A 24,587-nucleotide genomic window follows, 5' to 3' on the forward strand; every position below is an offset into this window, starting at 1 on the left:
ACATTTCTCTTTAAAAAAATAAAATCATAGATACTAGGTATAAAGTAGCAGAATGTTTTTTCAAATGTTCAGTGAAAATAATTGTAAACTCAGAATCTCTTATGCATTAGAAATGTTTCCCAGAAATTAAATATATTTTCAGGAGAAAGAAAAACTTAGAAAAGTATTAATCAGTTACATTATTTTTTAAGAAATAACTAATGTATATATATATATATATATGTAGAAAGAAAGCTAGTAGGAAACAGATCAATTGAAGGAAAGTCAGAAAGAAAGAGAGAGAGAGAGAGAGAGAGAAAGAAAGAAAGAAAGAAAGAAAGAAAGAAAGAAAGAGGAACTCCCAAACAGTGAACGGAATAAAAAACTATATAAATACAACTCAGTTTTATTTTCTTTTTGTGTTATGGTTGGTAGGTGAAGTACGTTAAATCCTAAATCAACATAAAGCAAATATCTGTCAAGAGTGTTAGGTAAAGAGCCGTAAAAGGGATGTATGTAAAGTATCTATGTATGTAAAGTGTTAGCTCGTAACGTTATGCCATCACCTACAGTGTAAGGTATTTCCTTGTGTAAGACATTTCCTTGGACAGGTCTCAAAAGAAACCTTAAGATTGACACTAAAGGTAATCATTAAGAATTTAGGACTAACAGACAAACAAAAACCTAAACAGAAAATAAAAGTCAATTGGCTGAGCTAATCGTTAACATACCCACTATTATATTAAATAAAAATGACCTAAATGTGCCAACCATAAGACAAAGACTTTTAGAGCTGATTAAAAAGCATGACACAACTATATTACTTCTATAACATGAAGCATATTTCTTCCTAAACAAATGAAAAAAAAGAATTGTATCATGTAAGTATTAATAAAAAGATATTAGGAGTAGCTATATTAAAATTATGTAGCTAGACCTAAAACAAAGAACATTGCCAGAAACAGAAAGATTTGATCTAATGAATAAATCTGTTTCAGCCAGTGGCTTAGCAGAATAGAGCTAAGCAGGAAAACTACGCTGAATGCTAGGAAAAAGAAGGTGGAGTCAGTGAGAAGCCATGTAGCTCTGGCTGGTGACAGATGATTCTGCTAGAATCTGCTGAAACTTTACTGGGTAAGCCACAGTCACATGGCAAAACACAGATTGATGGAGATGTGTTAGTTTAGGACACAAGAGTTAGCCAGATATACACTTAAGCTACTAGCTAAACATTATTGCAAATAATATGGTTTCTGAGTGATTATTTCAGGTCTGGGCAGCTGGGAATGAACAAGCGGCCTCCTCCCAAAAGTAAACATACAAAAATCAATTGTATTTTTATAAACTAGCAAAAATATATGTGGCCATAGGAATTAAAAATACATTGTCACTAGCAGCTACACAAAAAAAGAAATAATGGGATATTTGGGTATAAATATAACAAAACACAGATAGAATCTATGTACTGAAATTCACAAATATTAATGTAAGAAATCAATGAAGACTTAAATACACCAAGTAATGTATCGTGTTTACAGACTGGGACACTCCATGGAATGGTAACAATGGTATAGAAAACCTATATTGTTTTTTCATTGTTTCTAGAAATAAAAAATAGAGCATCATTCTGAGACTCACACAGTTTCTTTAAAAACTGAACTTGGGACTAAGTAGTTCAGCAACTCCCCCATGGGTATAAATATTGAGAAGTGAAAGCCTGTCTTCACATAAAAGCTCACGCATAAATATTTATAGCAACTTCATTCCCAATAGCCCAGTGGGACAGTGGTATAGCACAGTAGCACAGCGCTTGCCTTAAATGCACAAGCTCAGCACACGGAAAATCTATTTAAATTAAAACGGAAACTTAATATGAGCACCCAATCAAGGACCTGAAAACTCGGAATGAAGTTGCCATTTTCACTGGTTAAGAATTCTAATAATGTTAAGGAAGACTGGGAAGGTTAAAATGAAGATGCTCAGCTGAAAGGACAATGAATTAAATGCATATGGGAAGATACAGATGAAAACAGCATGAAAGTTCTCTCTCTCTCTCTCTCCCTCTCTCTCTCTGTGTGTGTGTATATGTGTGTGTGTGTGTGTGTGTGTGTTCACACACAAAAATGTAGGTAGACTGTGTGAACTCCTTCTTACAAAAAAAAAGTATTATAAGGGAAGAAGAAATTCAAAATTTGAGAATGAATCTGCAATTAGCACCACAAGAATGAACCATGGATTCCCTTAACTACTGGGAATCTTTACTGCTGACATCTCACAGTTTTGAATCCCTTGGGTTAACAGAGGTATATCATAAAGGTATGTCTCGGGCAGTCCATGTTCATTCAAGACAACAATGCAAACACAGAATGACTTTCATCTTAAAATCTCTGTCCAGAACATTTAATTCAAAACATCTAGTGCTGAGTTCCTCCTAGGAAGTGAAGAATAAAATGGAACTTTGGGCCTGATCATCTCCCATCTATAAAAACTCCACCACTGCAAGCCTCTGTGTGCTATGGGTGTTATTGTGAGCTTAAGTACTACAAGGACTCAAGAAAACAGAATGTTGGTTCAATATATAGGGCTTTTGTAAGGATCATGGAATCAAATTGGTAATCAATTGGAGAAAGATGACAAGTGAGAAACAATTAAGAGAAAAGGTATAATTCCAAGGGCCTCTCCATTATTGAAGAAAGAGACTTTCATTTCCTACATATTACAGAGGATTGGAAAAGCTGACCTTACAGCACAGAACTTAATTAAACAGATACAGAACTTGAGAAAATATTGTGGCTTCAAGTCCACAATTCTGCAAGCTGAGTCAAAACCTGGTTAGAAAAGAATTCTGATACTTAGATAGAACAAAAATCTGGGTTTGATGCCCTCTAGACCTTTGGAATTTTTGTCATCTAAGCCTTCAAAGCTTTAGAAAATGACCCATTCACCCTTCACATTTGCCAGGGAAGTGCCAGCTTTAAAACTCAGTTTTGGTCTCTCCATGAGTGTATTCTGAGGACAAGCATAGTGTTGGCCTTCTGAGACTGGGACTAATAGATGCAATGAAATGACAAGAAGGAAAACAGCTCTGGCCAATCTGTGATACTGAAGCATCAGAAGAAAATCAGAATCAAGATGCCTGGACAAAATGCAACTCTTAGGCTCTGACTCAAAATGTAGTAATGATTGACTCAACTTAGAAGCCCAGGGACAGTATAGGTTGGCAACCCACAAAGGTGTTGTTTCTACAAACAGGTGAAATCAAAGATGGAAGATCAGAATGCTGAGACCAATTTCTCCATGTAAAATTCACGAACCCCTTGCTTACTTTGCAGAAGCAAACCAGTTAGAATATTCCAACGCCATTGTCTGAGGAGAGGCTGAACCTTGAGAAGATCTTGCCCCACTAGCATAAATCATGGGATGCTGTAATTCCTCAAAGCCCGTTTACTCGACCATAGACTAGGTAGAGGAAACCTTAACAATAGCTGGATGCATGGTTTAACTAGAAACCCATACTGAGGGACACAAGTGTCCATCATGCCTCTGTCAGAGAGATCTGAAGTGGGCAGATAATAAGTGGAATCATGTTCCAAGGAAGAATTTTTAAAAAGGATATCCCAGATCTGTGAACCTAGCTCATAAAAAAATTCCACTGCTTGTAGAAGCTCACTCGATTCGGGAAATAACCAGGCTAGCTAAAAGATAAATGATTATATTTTTATTTATTATAAGGGGAAAACTCATGATCTCCCGGGTACCAGAAGTGACAATTAGTGTGGTGAGCACATCTTGCATCCACATAGTCAAGGAAGATCAGAAGCAGTCTATGAACTTATAGACAAACTGTTGCAACATCCTGTTGACCGTAATTGTAATCAATCTAGAGAAAGACAGGGTGGTTAAATCCTGGGATCTTGGGGAGATACCTGCATTGTAGAAGGAAGATGGTAGGAGCTTTGTGGTAGGGAATATGCTAGACTATTTCTTGCAAAGGTAAAACCAAAACAAACAACAGCAACAGAAAAACCAAAATAATGCCTTCCACAGCATGTAACCCAAAGGAAAACAATGTGCAATGCAGTGTTATAGTGCTACCTCCACAGTAGGGAAATGATGCTGTGACCCATTTAAGCGTTCATGGCAAACTGCACAATATCAGTAAGGCTCAGACAGAAAGCGCTCTACCTCCATGGTGTAACAGTCTTGCCATGCATCTGAGTAGTGACAGCCCTGTGTGCACTCTATGTTCGGGAATCCTCAGATTCTGGAGCAAGTCTATTCCACCTGTCACTTGCCCAGGATTTTCTAACCTTTAGATGTCTGTTCCTGGTGTTCTATTATATCCTGATTGCCCTGATTATGGGGCATCAAATGGCCACACTGACGGAGCTATATAATGTGAGGTGGTTTCTTCCTGATTCAATATGTCATAAGAAAGTTATCTAATAGCACTTTATTGAACGCGAGAACGGGTACGTGTAGGATTACATACATAACTGACAAGTTTTCAACTACAAATAAACTTTGTAGGTAAGTTGCATAAAGCCCAGAGCTCACAATCACGGTAGTCCCTGTGAGCAGTGATCTCCAAAGTGAAACATTTAATTTGAAGGGAAGCTTCTTAAGATGCAGAAAGGAAAAATACATTGTACGATCCACAGGGCTCCAGGATGCATGAGACATAAGGACTACTGGGGAAAGGAACATGTTCTCTGACCTTTGTACCTGCCTGCGAGCCAGTCACAGAGTTCTGGGAAATCGCCTTCTGTGAGTTTTAATCTAGGCTGTTGTAGGATTTTCCTTGATATGGCTGCCTTTGGGCTACTCATGCCTCTCTAAGTAGCTCCTCCTCCATAACATGTAAGTAACCGCAATAAACTCACTGGTTGTCTAAGCAAGACCTGGATGAAATCATAGTTTTGGTCTGTTGCTGGTGGCCTATTTGGAGTGAACAGACATTTGTTTAGGTCTTCCAGGAAAAGTCACACAGTAGTGCCTCATCCTCAGACCATACAAAGGCCATGTAGGGATTTCTGCATGAATATTACCCCAAAAGGAAGGAATTAAGCTTAGCTTAAAGATCGTGTAGTAAGTGAGAGCTGTATGTGAACGGTTCCTGAACCATGCTGTCTGTCTTAGCTAGTGTCCTCTTCTGTCTTATTACTGTGAAGAGACATCTTGTCCCCCGCCCCCCAAAAAAACTTATAAAAGAAAACATTTAGTTGGTGATTACCTATGGTTTCAAAGGGTTAGTCCATGATCATCATGGCAAGGAGTACGACAGAAGACAGGCAGGCTTGGTGCAGGAACTATAGCTAAGAGCTTACATCCTGATCCATGGGAAGCAGAAAGAAGAAAGAGCCAGAATGGGTCTGGCATGGGCGTTTGACATCCCCAGTGACACACCTCCTCCAACAAGGCCACATCGCCTAACCCTTCCAAGATAGTTTCACCTAATAGGGAGTAAGCATGCAAATACATGGACCTATTGGGGTTATCCAAGCTACCACGTTCCCCTCGGAGTCTATGGAGGCTAGTCTCGTTCAAACTGCCACACTCTGAGATGGAACTAAAACGGAGCAATACGGGAACCTGCGGAATGTAGAGTTTTCAGTGGTGAATCTTGTCCATTAATTTATAGGAAATAAATAAGTGGTCTAGGTAAAGGAAAATATATAAGACTGTATAAATGCTGAGCATCATTGTTCAGCAGGTATAAATACCTGCTGAAGACTGTCCACAAAAGGAGAGGTAGAGTATCGGCAGACAGAATGAGGTAGTGACTTACTCTACAGACTCCGCCTTTGAACAGCAAGATTGCGAGTAGAAGAGCCATTATAACAATAAAGGAGACCCCCTCACAGGCACCGCTATACATTACCACTAACCAAAGCCCATCCAGTTTCTGCAGCAGCAAAGACCAATGCTGAACCTCCATTATAGACCCATCCATCAAGAAGAGCAATCAACTAATTTGTGGTAAGTTGATTACATTGAACTTCTTTCACCCTACTCCAGGGCAGCAATCAATCCTTACAGAGATTAACACGTATTTGTCACCCCTGTAGACAAGCTCTTAGCTTGCACTTCTGTTCCAGTGTTTAGAGTTTCTTTAGTCTGCTCTTGTAGGTCCCTATACTATACTACCTCAAACGAAGAACGCACTTTACGAAGATGCAGAAAGGGCAAGAGACTGTGGAATTCAATGCTACTATCACACATGGTACCACCCCAACTTCATCCAGCTAGGCCTGACTTCAAAGTCACTGTGCTCTTTTCTGCTGGCTGCTATTGAAGGGATTCTGCCAGCCCAAGCATGGCTCTGGCAGGCCTTGCCCATCTCCTCGCTTCTCTCTGCCTTGCTAACACCTGCTAAATTACATTCTTAAAGGTAGCTACCAAGGCCTATTCTCTCATTTGGCCACTTCTTCCTTCTGAGGCTGACTACCAAGCTTCAGCTTTCAAAGTATTGAAGGGCAGCCATCAAAAACCCCTTAGACTCACCTAATTAACATGCCGAATTAAAATCGAACACCTCATCCTAATGCAGGGTTTTCCCTTTTACCTTGATAAACCAACATTTTCCTATGAGCTGGATCTGTCTCTTCTCTATCTAGAGGCAGTCCTTTGTCATCCCCCCACCCTGAGTTCCCTTGCCCCCCCCAAAACAAATATCCCTTCCTCTCTCCCTTGTCCCTTTTATCCCTTCTTCCTTGTACCCTTCCCTTTGTCCCTATTCATCTACCTTCTCTCTATGTTTTTTATCCCTGCCTTCTGCCCCTCTGTGCTGAGAACTTGGTTTTGGGGTACTTTGAGCTGACTTCAAGGTTTCCTACAACCATCATTGCCCTTGGGGTGACTGACGTGTGACTGTCCATAGCTCAACCCTGCTTCGTTTGAGTCATGTTTTCATGTGGGCATCTCCCCTTGCTCCAGGGCTGGCCGGTTTCCTACACATTCCCTGTTTATTCCGTCCATACGGCACCTTGCGTGCAATGCCACATAGCTTGCAACCTTAGAAACAAGCCTCTTGTTTGCTTTTTGCTTTAGTCTAGTGGATCCGGGCTCTGAGATCCACACTTTCTCCAGGTGAGGGCATAATCAAGAGGCCTTGGGACAGCAGGGCTCTTCCCATTGGCCTCTGGCCTTCTTGTGCCGAGGACTGGAAGGCTCGGCGCTGATAATGAAGAGCGTTCTTTGTGTTTCCTCATTATTTATGCTACATCTGCCTCTCAGCATTTGTGTCAATGAGTCACCATAATTACAGCCGTTGGATAATTGTCTCTGCTTTACAACACACACCCGACTGTGTGAGTGCTGGAGCAGAGAAAGACAACATTGATTTCCATGTGGCACCGTCAGGCGGGAAGGTCCGGCGCGTTTCAGACACGGTTACTTGCCAAGTCAAATGAAAGGGCTCTGTTCCTGCTCACCCTTACCCAAGGAGGCCTTGAGGAGCTTGGCTGACTGTGGGCACACAAAGGATCGAAATGAATTCCTGTTTCTATAGAAAAGCCAGAGTGTTGGCTTCGGATCCTGCTTCAGGACGATTTGCAAAACAACCAGCTAAGCTGTCCCTGGAAAGAGCGGAGGGGGCAAGCTGGGCAATGCCAGGCTGTGCTGTCTCATCCCCAGTGAGTCACTTTTAGCACGCAAATGTCTGCTCTGATTCCAAAAGAAAAACAATGGTACAAATATGTGAAAATGTCATACCAATCTCATTATTTTCTATACAAGACAATGAGAAAAGAATTTTTGAAAAGGCAAAACTAAATCTAAAATGTTAACAAGGCTCCCTGGGTATCAGAGGCCCAGGTGTCCCGAGATTTTGACCTTTCACCGGGTTCTGACTTGTCATTAGGAGGTTCTGGAAAAGGTGGAATAGAAGCAGATACTCGTCTGCACAGAAGACAGCATGTGTCCTGTGAGCCTACTCTATCACAGAAGGAAAAAGCGACCTTGCTTTGTGGTTTTCTTCTCTGATTTATGCTAGGGCTGTTTGGAGACTTGAAGTGCCATTTATCATTCTATTTGTGGCTCACAAGGTGAGCAGGGAGACATGGGAAATGCGTGCTCACTTAACTGTGTGCTACGTTTTGTCAAGGAAAACACCCATTCCCATTTGTGCCCTTAGCGCTGTACTAAAGCACAAGCCTCACAAAACACCCCAAAGTGACCGCAAAGACACGAGGAAGGGGGCACACTGCTCAGTACCTTTGACGATGCTCAGACATTGGTTGGCTTGTTGCTTATGGGGAATCAATGCTTCCTCTCCACTCCTAAACTGAGCAGGCTGCCTGTTCGTGACAGTTAAGATCATACAAGCAAAGACCACACACGCCCAACTGTACTGCTGTTCTTCTTTGGATCTACAAAAGTGAATTATAGACTCGTGGATATTGTTTAAATAAACAACACATTCAGAATGGGAGAATTCGTACACAATCCCCTCCTCTTCTGTTGGTGTGGGAAACTTTTCATTTTGCTAAAGCAGAACACGTAGTGAAAAGAAAATACATGTCAGAGTCCTAATACTCTAAGCTAAAGAGGGGTAGAGATGCGCTGTGGGAAAACCAAAACTCGGATGGGATGATTCCAAGTTATTCTGGAGACACTTCCCAGAAGTGACTCATCCCTAGGCCTCTCCAGCTCTAAGAAACATAGTTCCAAACCGCTGAACCGCTGTCGGGCTCATGAAGGGATAATTGAACAGTGGGAACAGTACGGAGAAGGAAGAAGCTGAGCCAGGTCAGTGGAAGCCGCTCTGCGAGGAACCACAGTGGGCAGTTGGGGTTGGGATTCAACTCTCGACACAAGTATTGGCAGAGGGTTTTCATGACAACCACGAGAGTCTGCAGTGTCTCCAACTCTTATTCTCATGCCTAAGTCCTGGATGGCAATGGTTTCTACTCCACGTGTGGCCATGCCTTTGGGATTCCAGGTGGTCTCTTTTGGTTGTGATATGCTGGGTGACGCTGAGAATTCTAGATGGGTTAGAAGCACACCAGAAGACCCACTGCAGCGCTGTCTGAAGGACCTTGCTCTGACTTTTGGGGGCCATACCTCAATCACAAACAGAAATCAAAAGCAAAAAATAAATAAACAGCTTTTATGTTTACTGCAGTCAAGTTTATGACTGAGATAAAAATGATATCTTCAGAAAGAAACTTTAAGAACCCAACATAGGCTTGAGTACTAACAACAAATCTCAGAGTTGAGGAGTACAAGATATCGGGTAATGTTTAATTAATAACTGCCAGAAGGGGCAATATTTTTTATTTTCCTACAAAAGTGGCTCAGCATTTTTCATGGGGAGCCGATGGAAGCTTGTTTGTGTTTATCTTGTTTAGGGAAGGAGTATTCTTCACCACTGAAAAACGAAAAAACGGCTTTAGCTGGGTGATACAGATGAAAACGACTCTGAGCAATTTTGCATAATGGCATTTTACACTAAAGAAAATTAGCGGCAAACCACTGACCCTGCCCATTGTCTTTCTCAAGGCTCCAATTTTGCTTCTGGAAAAGGGGGCTGGCTATGGGAAAATGCAAGTATGACTGGAGAATCAAGCCTTTTCATCTCTCACGGGATGGTGTCCTTTATCGGGACATTCTTGGTGGATAAATATGTAAATTATTATGCAAAGCAGATTGGAGTAATTCAAATTGACAGTTGCTCCATTAAAAAAAATATCAAAATGTGCAAGGCTTGAAATGTGTCTCCTGACAACAAAGGGGATTCTTGTTAAAAATCAGCATCATTTGGTGTTGATTTTCACATGTATTTAAAGCAGAACCAATCTTCTTGTTTTTCTATTCTCCGACTGGTTTTCCTCCACCAACTTATTCCATCATGATAGATTGAAGAGAAAATTTAAATTTTAGTGATATGGATAGCAGCAATATGAATTATTTCCGTTGCACTTCTAAGAACTCTAAAGCACTGTAGTCCAGGCAAGTCTTGGCTCAAGATGCTTTTTGCCTCAACCTCCGGAGTGGTAGGAGTCAGCATTTCTCAACCTGGGGGTCACCACCCCTTTGCAGATCAAATGACACTTTCACAGGGGTTACTTAGCAGATATCCTTCATATCAGATATTTGCACTGTGAATCATTACAGCAGCAAAATCACAGCTATGAAGTAGCAGTAGAAATAATTTTACGGTTGGGGGTCACCACAACATGAGGAACTGCATTAAAGGCTCGCAGCTTTAGGAAGGTTGAGAAGCCATGGATTTCAGGTGTTTGCCTTTTTCCTACCCAATTTCTTAACAGTTCTGGGTATTTAGTACACCTGGGACTTTTTCTTCTCAAGAAAATCTTGTTTTTCTGTTTTTTCCTTGTCTTCCTCAAGCCTGGATGCGGCATCCTCCAGGCTTCCCTCCCTAGACATCCTTTCCTGTATGACCACAGGCTCTCAAGGATTTGAACATGGTCTCTGTGCTGATACCCTCAACTCTTTCTTTCTGATTCCAACCTTATAGCTCAATTCGAGGCTCGTTCCATGGCTTGCTTGCTTTCGCCAGTTGGTTACCACAAACTTACGAAGCCAGAAATAAACCACCACAACACACAAAACTATTAAATAACTAAACGAAAACATGAGGTCTCCATATGTAGTCCAGGCTGGCCTAGGAATTTTGATCTTCCTGCTTCTGCTTTCCAGGTGCTGGGATTATAGGAATGTCATACCATGCTTGGCCAGAGAGTAACTCTCGATTCTCTTCAGCTCTCATACCCATCATAAACTCTGTAATCCTCTTGTTATTTTGTTGTTGTTGTTGATTCAGGGTCTCTCTGTGCTGCCCAAGTGTCTCGAACTTCTAACCTTACATGACTGTTCTGCCTCTGCCTCCTGAAAAGTTGACCACCAGGTGCACACTGTCCTGCTTGAGTTTGTGACTCCATCTCCTTCATCTTAGTAAACATAATTCTTACTTATCTAGTGACTAGTGATGTGGGATTCCCCTCTGTATGCTATAAATAGGTTTTATTACCATTGGTTATTAACGAAGCTGTTTCAGCCAATGGATTAGTAGAGTAAAGCCAGGCAGGAAATCCAAACGGAGATATAGAAAGAAAGCAGGCAGAGTCAGGAGACGCCATGTAGCTGCTGAAGGAGAAATACGTCAGCCGCCAGCCAGAACCGTGATTCACAGATGAATAGAAATGGGTAAATTTAAGATGTAAGAGTTAGCTAGAAAAATGCATAGCCTATTGGCCAAACAGTGTTGTAATTAGTATAGTTTCTGTGTTATTATTCAGGTCTGGGCGACCGGGAAATGAACGAACAGTATCTGCTTACAGACTCGGATCAAAATCTGATCTTTAACAGATCATATGGTTCCCATTACACACTTAATATGTCCAATTAAGTGATTCTACCTACAATGTTTACTAGAATTTCAACTTTTCTGCTTCCTTTGGAATATTATTTGCCGATTCACCACTTGAACAGACTCCTGTGCTGTGTCCTACTTCACAATGTTTGAAGTCATATAAATGGTTTACACCATGATTAACCCAGATCCTACATGATTTAGCCCTTGCCTGCTTCTCAGCCCCACAGCCCCACACTTTCTCCCATGACTGATATTTTGTTCTTATTAACTTGGTTTTGTTCCCCAAGCTTCTGGCAGCTGCTTCTCCATGTTAAAAGTAGCTTTACTAGGCCAATGCAGCCAGCAAGAGTCATGGAATGTCCCCTGCCCTGTTAGTTTTCTTGTTTGTGTTCTGTTTAACTTACTGTAGTACTTAATGTCCCCAAAGAGTATTGTTTTATTTTAAAAATCATCATAATTTATCTCCTCATACCTGAAATATTGTTTTTTTTTGTTTTCTGACATTTAGAATAAATCTGGTTATATAGTATGTGATGAATAAATACTTGATAGAGAATTGAATTATCATTCCTAGAAACTCCTATTAAAATGCCCCAACATATGTGAGATGTACAAATGACATATCTACCTGTGCCCTAAAAGAAGAAGTTTAGATATAGATAGCACAAAGCAAATCTTTCTATTAGCGTAATTTTTATTGATTCTTTGTGAATTTTATATCATGTACATATCCCATTCATTTCTCATTCCCTCCATATCTGCCCTTTACCCTTGCAGTATCTCCCCCTGAAGAGAAACTAAAAATATATAATAAAAATAAGACAAAAAATTAAAAGACAAAACACATGGTTCGCATGGGCCCCTGTGGTAACACTGCAGTGGGCATCAACACAGATGCCAGCTGTGGCAGAACCACAGACCAAGACAGCCAGCCACAGCAGCTTGAGCCCAGATGTCACTATGGTCCTGGGAAGCAGCACAGAACTCTCAGATCAACATAGGATCAGCAGCAATGAGGTCCCCGGACTTTAACATGTCTCTGGGTGGCAGCCCAGACCCTGGGCAGTCACAGTCCCCTGGCAGGAGCCCAGGACTGACGTCTCCATGGCCCTGGTGGCAAACTGGCCTCCCACAATACCTTCTCCTCAGATCCACCTTTCTCTACAGGACATAAACCATCCTCTCTCTCTCTCTCTCTCTCTCTCTCTCTCTCTCTCTCTCTCTCTCTCTCTCTCTCTCACACACACACACACACACACACACCTTACTATATATTTGCTCACCATTATCAGGCAGGCCATAGTTCCTTCTCCTCTCCTAATGCAAACAGCTCTGGTGGACATGTGTGTGTCTATCGCTGCCCACTCAGTCCTCACGGTGCCCACCCAGTAGGCTCATGGTTTCTTCTCCTGGCCTAGGGCAATGGCTCTGGGTGGGTGAAAACAAATGTTAATAAACACAGGAGAGCTTAGACTTGTAAAACAAAAATCAAAACAAACTACAAGAAACTGAACCAATATGCATTGGCTGCTTTTCTGTCACACCAGTTTGGCTCACGTGGCAGACACTGACTAAACATACAACCGATGGGTAGATACAGCAATGGCAGCACTGGGGCTTTACCCCTTCCTTCCCATTCCTCCCAAAGTATATTCTTCAAAGTGCTTTGGATTGGCATTGGACAGCTTCTTGGAGAAGTGCAGTGGCCACAGCTATGTGCAAAAATGCCTCTTAAAGCTGTAGGTTTTGTCGAAAACACCAAAAAATAAATAAATAAATAAATAAATAAATAAATAAATAAATAAATAAAAGCTGTAGGTTTTGCCTTTATCACTCTAAGTAAATAATAAGACAGGGATATGAAAGGGCTCTATGGGAATCCCTACCACAGACGGCCAGGGGAAAATGGTGGCAGCTAACAGAGTCATGCCTCAACTAAAAATCCCCAGGCTCTTATATAAGACAAACATGAAATTGTCATTTTTATGAGCATGGAAATATATTTTTCTTTCTTTCTTTTTGCATTTTTTTAGCTTCATGAATGTTTTTCATATATTTTGATCATGCTTGTGCTCACCCACCTCTTCCCAAATCCTCCTTCCCCTCCTTCTCACCCACTTTCATGTTCATTTACTCATTCTCTCTTTTAAAAAAAGGAAAGAAAAAGAAAGAAAACCCTCACAAGAACAAAAATTAAAACAGACAAAAAGATGCCAAGTAAGACTTGTACACATTCAAGTCAGATGGGGCCCTAACACTGGGAGGAGGAAGGGGCCTTGGGGTCCCACACCTAATGAAGAAGCTGTTTGCAATGGATAGCTGTGGGCAAAGGGGAAATCAGTTTTCCCCCAGTGGCCTGTCCCTCATAGATCAAACACACTCCAGGGCAGGCAGGCCCCATGCCCTGCAATATTTAGCTAACTGAAAGCGAACTCCGTGGGGGTTTTTGTTTTGTGGGGGTATTTTTTATAGTTTTAACTAGAAAACTTCCCTGTAACACTACTGAACTGTAGACAACTGTCCAAGCTGCTTCCAGCTCCCAGCAGAACCATAGCATCTTTAGGATTTTGTGTTTCCACTGCTTAGGATGCGCTGCCACTGTCTCTTGACTCAGATTTCAGGGCTAAACTGAAAACATTCATTCCCCTTTAGCGTGGGACTCCTCTCTGTGGCAGGGTTTTCTTTTGGTGTTTATCCTTTTCTTTCATCAATGCTGTGAACCAGTGCTGCAGTTATCTGAGAATGAGTTGTTAATTGCACCAGGAGGCCGCAAGCAGGGTCCTTCCTAGGAAGTGTGGCTTAACCCTCTGTGAGGATTCTACAGAGCAGAGCTATGTGTTTCTCTTCTGTGAGGAAACCCCAGAGTCCCACACACTTGGAGAGCACAATGAGCATCCAGGAGGCCGACAGGGCTCAACAGTCTTGTCATCAAGAGACCACGAGATGGTGATCACTTGTTCCCATCTTTCTCCCATGCAGGCATAACCAACTCAGATTCAGGGTTATCTATTAGCTTGCCGTAGGGTGATCCTGGGCACACCAGCACCTTTATAATTGCTATTTTAGTAAGTCTGTCCATATATTGACTGTGTCAGTACAGCAGTCTTTGTTTGAAGTGACCAGGTGGACACAAAGCACAGGATAGGGACGAAGAAACCAGCATGTCCCTATAGGGTCTTCAGTTTGAAGGACAGAAAGGGATAGAGAAAAATTACATAATTAAATAGTAGTAGTAACACGTTCGTAGAGCAGTGTAGAGTTTTGAAAGCTTCTCTACATAATACCTCAGAAAACCTTAAGACCATGACACAAGCTACTACCCAAGTAAGGGCTCAACATTTTCTCATGGTCCGGGAAGTAAAGACTGATCTGAGTGAGGAATCAGAAGAAAATGAAGCAGTTAAGTGACAAGGGTCTTAAGCGGGGTTGCTGCGCAGGCGCCCCTACCCCAGATCATCCACAGCTGGGAGAGAGGTGCGGATTTCCTAAGGCAGATTCAGGTTTAATCATGGCCAGTGATTCTCAGGGCTGCAGTGGCAAAGCAAATGAAGGCCTCTGCTCCAAAGGCGAAGAAGGCCTGAGGTCCAGGTTGATTGTGGTAGTGAAGATTGAGGCAGAACGCAACAGTACAAAGGACTGGGTGCTAGCTTTATTATGTAAGAGCCAAAGTTAACTTGCAAGTCCCACTTGCCCAAGGACAGGTAACTTTCTGGAACTGTGGGGGCTGTAGCTCGGCACTGGGGCATTAACAAGCCACATGTTTTGCTCCAGCAAGCAAATCTGTTTACATCCAAAGCACTTGACTGGATGTGGGTAGGAGGTATGCAGGCAGGAAATACATCAGGATATTTGCTTGGCTCTGATTGGACCTGATGGGAAATATGGTGGCCTTGTGGTTTTGCCCTTTCAAGCTTCTGCAAAACACGGCTGTTTTCTGGGAACCCAGAAACTGGCTTGGCCAGAATCCATCATCCTGGCCAGTATTTAATTAAAGCTTGCCTCAATTTGGCTCAAAAGCTGTGGAATTGGTCTTTCTCTCACAGTTGTCAGGATTAACAACAACTCCAGGTACTTTGGGATAGTATTCTTAGGAATGCAGGTTTTTCTCCAGGAATATGTTGTCTTTGTCTTTAGTGTCTTAAGATTAAAGACATCTAATGATCAAAGAAATCTGGGTTGTTGATGGCTCAGTGGGTTAAACACTTGCTGTTCGGGTGCAAGGACCTGAGTCTGCATCCCTGGAACCCATGTCTTCTGGTGCTACTAAGGCGAGATGGGAAGACCCGAGTTTTCATTCATAGGACCCATGCCTTCTAGGTGTTACTATGGCAGATGGGAGGCAGGGACTGGAGGGTCCCTAGAAGTGCAGGGGCCACTGGGGAATGCAGTAAAATAAATCAACAAAGAGACTCCATTCTCGAACAAGGTAGGTAAATATCAACCCCTGAAGGCGCATTCTGATTTATACACACACACACACACACACACACACACATGTTTGTTTATTTGTTTTAAAAGATTAAAGAAATTAGAATGTTTATTTAATTTAAATAGAAGAATTTAATCTACTCGCCTGCATTGCTCTGTACTGAAGGAATGGGCCTGTCTTGCCTTATGGATGCTCTGTTCCTTTGCTCTTGAGTTCTGGTTCCCATCTATTGCTGAGTTGAATGGTGGCAGATGTAGAAGGGGCTCCTTGGAAAATAGCCAGGCTTTTCCCAAAGGGCCAAGGCCTCTGAGCTGTGCCCTGTTCTGGTTTGCCCTTTCCTCCCTGGCAGCCAGGCATTTTTCTTGTGCAGCCCATATTTTCACATTGACTCCAGCAACAAACTCTTTCCTTCAGCTATTGGATTGGGAAAAATTAACATTTTATTTCCCAATCTAATCTCACCCTCCAAAGAAATGCAGCATACCTGGCTATTTTTGTAATAACATAGTAATAGAAAAAAAGTCTCAATTGTCTATTCATTAAGAGTTTTTCTGGTGAAAACTTAATTTATCCACACACCTTGAACATCTGATTTTTGACAAAGAAGCAAAAAAAAAAAAATCAAATGGAAAAAAGAAATCATATTTAACAAATGGTGCTGGCATAACTGGATATCAACATGTAAAAGAATGAAAATAGATCCATATCTATCATCATGCACAAAACTCAAGTCCAAAATGGATCGAAGACCTCAACATAAAGTCAGCCACACTGAACTTTATAGAAGAGAAAGTGAGAAGAACACTTGAACGCATTGGCACAGGAGACCACTTCCTAAATATAACCCCAGCAGCACAGACACTGAAATAAACAATTAATAAATGGGACCTCCTGAAACTGAAAAGCTTCTGTAAAGCAAAGGACCTGGTTAACAAGACAAAACGACAGTTTACAGAATGGGAAAAGATCTTTACTAACCCCACATCAGACAGAGGTCTGACCTCCCAAAATATACAAAAAACTCAAGAAACTGGACACCAAAAGAACAAATAATCCAATAGAAAATGGAGTACAGACCTCAACAGAGAACAACTCTCAACAGAGGAATCTAAACTGGCTGAAAGACACTTAAGGAAATGCTCAACATCCTTAGTCATGAGTGAAACGCAAATCAAAACAACTCTGAGATTCCATCTTACACCTGTAAGAACGGCCATGATCAAAAACACTGATGACAGCTTATGCTGGAGAGGATATGGGGTAATGGGAACACTTCTGCATTGCTGGTGGGAATGCAAGCTGGTACAGCCCCTTTGGATATCAGTGTGGTGATTTCTCAGAAAATTAGGAAACAACCTTCCTAAGAAACCAGTAATACCACTTTTGGGTATATATCCAAAGGATGCTCAGTCGTGCCACAAGGACATGTGCTCAACTATGTTCATAGCAGCATTGTTTGTCATAGCCAGAACCTGGAAACAACCTAAATGCCCCTCAATCGAAGAATGGATAAAGAAAATGTGGTACATTTACAAAATGGAGTACTACACAGCAGAAAAAATAATGACATCTTGAATTTTGCAGACATGGATGGCGCTAGAAAACATCATTTTGAGTGAGATAACCTAGACCCAGAAAGACAATATCACATGTATTCACTCATAAGTGGTTTATAAACAGAAAGCAAAAAAAAACCAGTCTACAAATCACAATCCCAGAGAACCAAGACAGCAATGGGTACTCTAAGAGAGACATACATGGATCTAATCTACATGGGAAGTAGAAAAAGACAATATCTCCTGAGTAAATTGGGAACATGGGGGCTTTGGGAGAAAGTTGGAGGGGAGGAGAGGCAGGGGGGAAGCAGAGAAAAATGTAGAGCTCAATAAAAATCAATAAAATTAATAAAAAAGAAAAACTCTATCAAATAAAGTTATTATAGTGTTATTTAATATGTAAATTGTGTTGCTATGCATAAAATAAAGTGCTATATGATTACTTAGAAGAATATTAGTCATGGAAAAATCAATCATGAAATTCTTAAGGCTAGACTATTAAAACATATTTATTGTAAAGTTAAAAAAAAGTTTTTCTGGTGAAAACAGAGGTTTGAAGCTTTGTTAAACCCTTAGGAGACCTTCAACCTGCACCTTAAACTCCTTAGCTAGTGGCTGTCTGTTCAAGGGTAGAGTGGAATGTGTTGAATTTAGATCTAGATCGGTATGAGAAGAATTCTAAGCTTTGGCATTCCCGAGGAAAGACAAATAAATTGATGACAGTCCGTCGTGGTGAGGTGAAGGGCATACTTCTGTCTGTCATAAATAAGTCCTCAGTGTGTTTCCTTCTATCAAAAGATAAAATTACACACATCTAATTAAAAGAGAGATTTTATTTGTGATTCTAGCCTTGGGCAAAAGCTCATCTTACAAAACAGACCAGGTTTCTAGTGAATGACATCTAGGAGCTCCTATTGGCAGAAAAGAACCTAAGGACAAAAAAAAAAAAAAATGCACACACTAGCAGACCAGTTGTCTCTAAGTGACATTCTTATAAGGCACAGGGGACTTCCTTGGCCACCACCTCAATCAAAAGATTTCTGTGGCTCTCTTGATTTCAGAAAGATGACCAGACTTGAAGTCGTGTTTGACTATGTGACACTTAACTACAAAGCGGTTCCAGTTCTGGTTTGATCTGGTTTGTTGTGGCCCAAGGAGGGACAGGGATGCTAGGCCCAAGTCTAAGCTCTAGTTAACATTTTTGATATACATTTCCTGTTCTGTGACTTGGAGGGTAGTAATTCAAATGTTATATGGCTAAATAGGACATGGCAGGCATCCTACACAGTGTGCAGCAGATAATTCATAATTCATTAACACGTTGTGTGTGTATGTGTGTGTTTTTTTCACAACAAAAGTTGTAAGTGTATTCTCCTTCCAAAAAGTCAGCCCTGTGGTTGTGGTGCCTTGAGAAGGGATTGGCTTCTCTGAGATTCAATAATGGGCTATCCTTGAGAAAAACTAACAAACATTTAAAGAATGGATTTGAAAATCTATGAAAACCACTTTGAGAAATGTGCTATGATGCATACCTTAGTTTGTCATAGTTATATTTTGTGCTTCTATTTTCCCCTCTAGACTCACAGGTTATTAAGCAGAAGACATCTGGACTATTTGTTTTTTCTTTCTTTTTCTGTGTGATGTGATGTGATGTGATGTGATGTGATGTGATGTGATGTGATGTGTGTGTGTGTGTGTGTGTGTATACTTGTTAGAATGTGAGTTCACATCTGCATATGGCTGTGCATGAACATGGGTGCATGCATGTGGAAGTTTGTCTTTCAGTATCTTCCTTCATTAGTTTCTAATTTATTTATTTATTATGGTAGCATCTTTCGCTGAACCCAGAGCTCACCAATTATGTCCAGTGTAGATAGCCAGCTTGCGCTGGGTCCACTGCCTCTGCCTCCTGCATGCTGGGCCTGCAGACAGCTGTGTCATACATACCCAACTTTTCCAGGGATTCTGGGACTCTGAACTCCAGCCCTCACATCCTTGGTGAGTACTGTAGCCACCCAGATCTGTTATCTTTTTGGTATATCTACAATGCAGCACAGTGTTGAATAAAGCAACCTGGCAAGCCGCACTCAGATCCTGGTTTACTGGATAATGTCATTACTTTCTTCTAAGCAGAAGACCAACAAAACCATGAGGAACAGAGAGCAAGGTAATCAAGAGCATTTGGGTCCACTGCCAACTTCGCCCCTGGAAGGAAATATCAAATTAAGGACCTATTGTAGATACATATAGCCACTCCATGAGAACAAAGGGGATTCTATGAAGAAGAAAGAAACGGAGGAAAGATGATAGTCTAACCAGTAAGTGCTGCATCACATCCCGTGAATGGGGCACCTGCGCACTGAGAGCAGGACCTATAGGAATCACACCAAGGAATGCTCCAGGTACTCCACAGTGACCTATCAACTATTCTAGAGTCCCCAAGGGAAGATCTTATATGTCAGTATGGTACCCTGAGACAGGTTGTCCTGCTTTAGAGGTGAGATAAACCCAATGATCTAACTTATCATATAGCTGGCACAACACCCCAAATCGCTGAGAGTTCTTCGGTGAGAAAGGACAGATGCCAGGAATTTACAGGTCTGTTCTGGCCTTCAGGTAGGGAATTTTTGATCTTTTCCTTCACGTGAATCACTGATAAAAGAGAATTACAAAAAATAAATCCTACCACATGAACATTTCTGTTGCTTATGTCTAGTGACATAGAAATGAAATACACATATCCCCTTGCCCTTTAGAATCTTACACAAATAACTATTTCATATTAGATATTGAAATTTAAATAAAATTATTCACTTAACAACCCCCTGGAAATGCGTCTTTTACAAACTGCCTTTGGGTAGTGACCTTAAGATGGTTCTTTAAAAGGAGAAAACCCAACAAGACTTGAAAAACAGGAAAATACAGCGGTCCCATCTCACTAGTCTCACGCGTGTTCCCTTGCACCTTCTCAGGTTCAGACTTGTGAGTCAAGAAAGCCAGGAAACTGAGCTGATCCCTGCAGAGAAGACTGTGATACTCCAACCTTTCCTTTTCACATGTAAGCCTCTCTGCTCTATTCAAGAAAACAGGCATTTCTTCCAGCTAAATAACTGCCTTTGCATTATGCATTTAGCAAAGCCCCTGGGTGGATCTCAGTGCGCTCTCTGGAAAAGAAAAGTCATCATATAATTATTATTCTTTTGTTTTCATGAGACAATTGCCCTGGAGTTCATTTGCCTAATCCTTTACCTAAACACAAAACATGGTTACCTTTCCAAATCTCTTCTGGCTTTTGAACAGTGGAAAAGTGATGGTTGCAGTGTGGGAGGCCAGGCTCCAAACCCAAGCCCAGAGAGCTGAGGATCCTAGGGGGCTCACTCCTGATGTAGGAGCATGTGTGCGGGTGTGCAGGGTTGCTCCTCTGCCAAACTGGAGAAAACCTTTCTGCCACTTTAGAAGAGTTTCCTTCCCAAGGCACTAGACTCCATCATACAAACCTGCCTTCTATTATCACTCTAGCATCTAGGATAACAACCTGTGTCTGTGTAAGGCATTTTTTTAATTGGAGCATTTCACATGGGTTTTAGCATAGGTCACTTTTGTCCTCTGCTCACTGTGACCCCCTTTTGAGAAAGATGATGTGGAGATCCACAAAAGGTAAAGTTAATTCTTGCTTCCCTAAAAGAGAGGCTCACTCAGCCACTGGCCCTTCGAAATCTTTCCACAGCTAATACGCATCCCTACTCAGCCCCAGCCAATCTCTACTGAGTGTCAGGGCTCAGCAGCGGGCTCACATGTTTTTTTCCACTGGAAAATTCAAAATCAGAGCCCAGGGTATAATGCAAATAAAGGCCTAAGCACATTGTAAGGAAAGCCATTTGATACTGTAAGAATTTCATCTCTTGCAAGCTGCTCACAGACGCGGTACATACAGAGATGAACGAGCTAATGCTCCCATAACTGATTGGAATTGCTGTTAATTGGCTTGAGATTTAAATGAGCAAGCCCTGTCAGATGAGCCGAGCTAGACTGAAAACTCTGTATATGAAAGTATTACACAGAAATATAATTTATTGCTATGTAATTATGTTTATTTTTTTGAAAATTAGCTTAAAATTGAAGACGTCATTTCCCTCATCCTCAATGAAAACAAATAGCTAATATTTAATTCCACTGTAGCATTCTTGAGCCTTGGGGATACATTTTTTTCCATTTTATAAGTATACCACTGCTGACATTTTTCTGGGACAAATGGCCTGGAGGATCAGAGTAGAGTGGAGAAGGTTAAAAGAGATTGTAGCCCATGCAGGAAGGCTAATTTTCATGCATCAAGGTTCTTTGAGCTGAATCTGTGTAATGAGTGCACTGGAAATTGAAAGACGAGATTAAAGTGCTGTTTGTCGTGTACAGAGATTTCAGAAATGCTTATCAGCCCCTCGCAGCTGAACACAGCCCAGATTCAAAACCGATCCGCCAGAAAGGGAGGCTGGCTGCGAATGTGGGGCTCTGCATCCACGCTAATTACAAAGCGCGCATCCGACGCGAGGCCTAGCGTGAGAACAGCTGCAGAGGTCTTTATCTATATGAAGAGACTGTCCACCTACATAATAAGAATAATTACCAGCGAGAGAATTCTTAAAAAAGAAATCACGTCTAAGGACACATCATACAATTTCTTCTGGTTTCAAAAGTCTCTTTCGCCATTCCCCCAATAAGGTGTGGTTTCATCTTCTTCCGAGAGCCAGGTGATGTATCAGAATAAAAAGAAGAGATCTATTCACATATATAGTTCTATTAATATAATACCTTCCTGCTTTAGAAAGGGAAAGAGTGGACACCCGGCGGAGCCCACATCTCCATTTCTAACGAACTAACAGGGGGAAAACATGAGAACTTTTCCGGAAGTCGGGAATTGTTCCAGAGAGGTTACACCCAAGCCCATTTGAATTGAAAAGTTGCCAGCACGACCAGAACTCTGTCGCTTCCAGCACTGCCTGAAAACTCACGAACATCAGCACCCCAATCTGGTGCAATGGAGTTGAAGGGAACTCTACAATCCACATCTTCCTCCTGCTTTGTAAAAACCAAATGCCTTCCCATGGTCGTTGCGTCTACTGCCATAATGAAGGCATCCAAGGACAACACTTTATTTTCTGCCATTTCTCCTCTCCTATCCCCATCTCTTCCTTCCCTCATCCTCTTCCTATTTTCCTGCAGATACGAACCCGCATGATCCAACACATATCCGCTCTGAGAAATATTTTACTTTCAAAATAAAATGAGTAAACACGTTCTGTTTACTTAATTTTTTAGTTTCTGAAAACCTAGGAACATACTAAAGTACTTAAATCGAATAGGTATATTGTAATATTTTAAAAAGAGAGCCCAAGAAATTGAGTCTTCCACGTAAAAGACAAAGTAAGAAATCAAGGTCTCGATAGCTTTTGGAAATGCGCTACTCATTACTCTACGCGTAATCTAATCAAATCCTTCAAGGTTTGAGAGAGAAATTGCCTGGAGTCTGCTTAATCTCTGCTATCAAGCTTCAGTAATAGGAAATGTAACATATACATAAATAAAAGCATCATAGAAGTGTGTGTATCGTTTCCAGTAGCTGTCAGACAGGCACTCAGCCATTCAGGTCAAGATGTGGGATGTGCTGGCACTGAGATACCCGTCTAGCCTGTCGGCCACATGGTGCACTACATCCGTTTCTTCTCTTGAGAGTTCCACTCTGGGGATTTAATAATCATTCCTCTGCTTTAAGCATCTTCTGCACAGCATAACATACTCCTTATCTTACAATCTAACCCAACCTCCTGGTTATATTTCTTCTGCAATTAATGGCATGAAAATGTCAGTTCTTAAAATGATCTCATCCAAGACTTTCAAGCTCGATATTTTATGAACCAACTTGGGCTGCTTTATCAAAAGTCCCCTATATGAGGTGATTTAAATAACATCTTATAGGTGTGGAGGCTGAGAAGTTAAGGTGTCAATGGAGTTGGTGTCTGATGTCAGTTTTCCTTGCCTACCTTCCTACATCAAAGAGCAAATGGCCGTGTTCTACTTCTCCACCCTTCTAGGGACATGGATGACAGCATGCAGAGCCACCCTCACACACTGAACAAATTCTACCTATTTCCAAAGGCTCCCCTCCCAAGACCAGCACACTAAGACTTCATGGATGGATTTCGTAGGGATTTGAGTGTCCAATCCACCCAGTCCCTTTAGCTTTTCTCTTATGCAATTCGATAAACTCCTCAGCATATACCCAGTCACCTTTAGATAAACTGTTTGTCATTTGTGATATTACCTCAGAAGGAAAAAAAAAAACTGATCAGAGAGCCCCAGAAAGCTTGATGGTGGCAGTAGCTAGAACTTTCGGGACTGCAGCGCTGTCTTAGCCAGACTTAGCTATAAATTAAACCAGTTTAGCAACAACAAAAACAGAAAAAGATCAAGACATGGATGACTCTTCTCCCCCCATGAATGTTTTGATTCTTTCACCTAATTTCATTTCTGTACCATAATATGAAGAATCCTTATAGGTACGGAAAAATAGCTTCAACAGCAAAAATGTTTATGAGAAAAGTCAGCATACCAGGAGAGTGTTGCTGAGAATCTCTGAAAAGACATTAAAATTTATTATTATTATTATTATCATTATTATTATTACTGTTGTTACTTCCTTCTTCTTCTCTCATACATTGCATCATTACATCCCTACTGCAGTTTCCCTCTGTCCAGTCCTCCCAGTAGCCCTCCCACTTCCTTTCTTCCAGATCCACTTCTATATTTCCCTTCAAAAAATAAAAAAAAATTAAAAACGAACAGGTCTCCCAGGCATACCAACCAAAGACATTATAACAAGATGCAATAAGACTAGGCACAAACCCTCATATCAATGTTGAATAAAGCAATCCAGTAGGAGGAAAAGGGTCCCAAGCACTGGCAAAAGAGTCAAAGACCCCCGGAACATGCCCTAACACATGTGATCTTAGAAGCTGAAGGAATCTTTTTGAAAGTTTATTGCTTGAACAATTTAAGCATGTGTATAACGCACTTAATTAAAACCCACCCCCTTTCCCTCTCCTTTGACTCATCCCATTTTCCCACTACCACTTTTCCATCCCAACTTCTTATATTCTTATTTAAGCTCACCATATCTACTTAATGCTGCCAGTCTACACACGGGTGTATAACATGTCAACAGAACATGGGTGGCTTATCGATGGACAGATCCATGTAGAAAATGGATATTCTCTCTTCCCTAGCGGCCATT

The sequence above is a fragment of the Arvicola amphibius genome, chromosome 7 (genome assembly GCF_903992535.2).
Source record: "Arvicola amphibius chromosome 7, mArvAmp1.2, whole genome shotgun sequence".
In the NCBI taxonomy this organism is placed as follows: Eukaryota; Metazoa; Chordata; class Mammalia; order Rodentia; family Cricetidae; genus Arvicola; species Arvicola amphibius.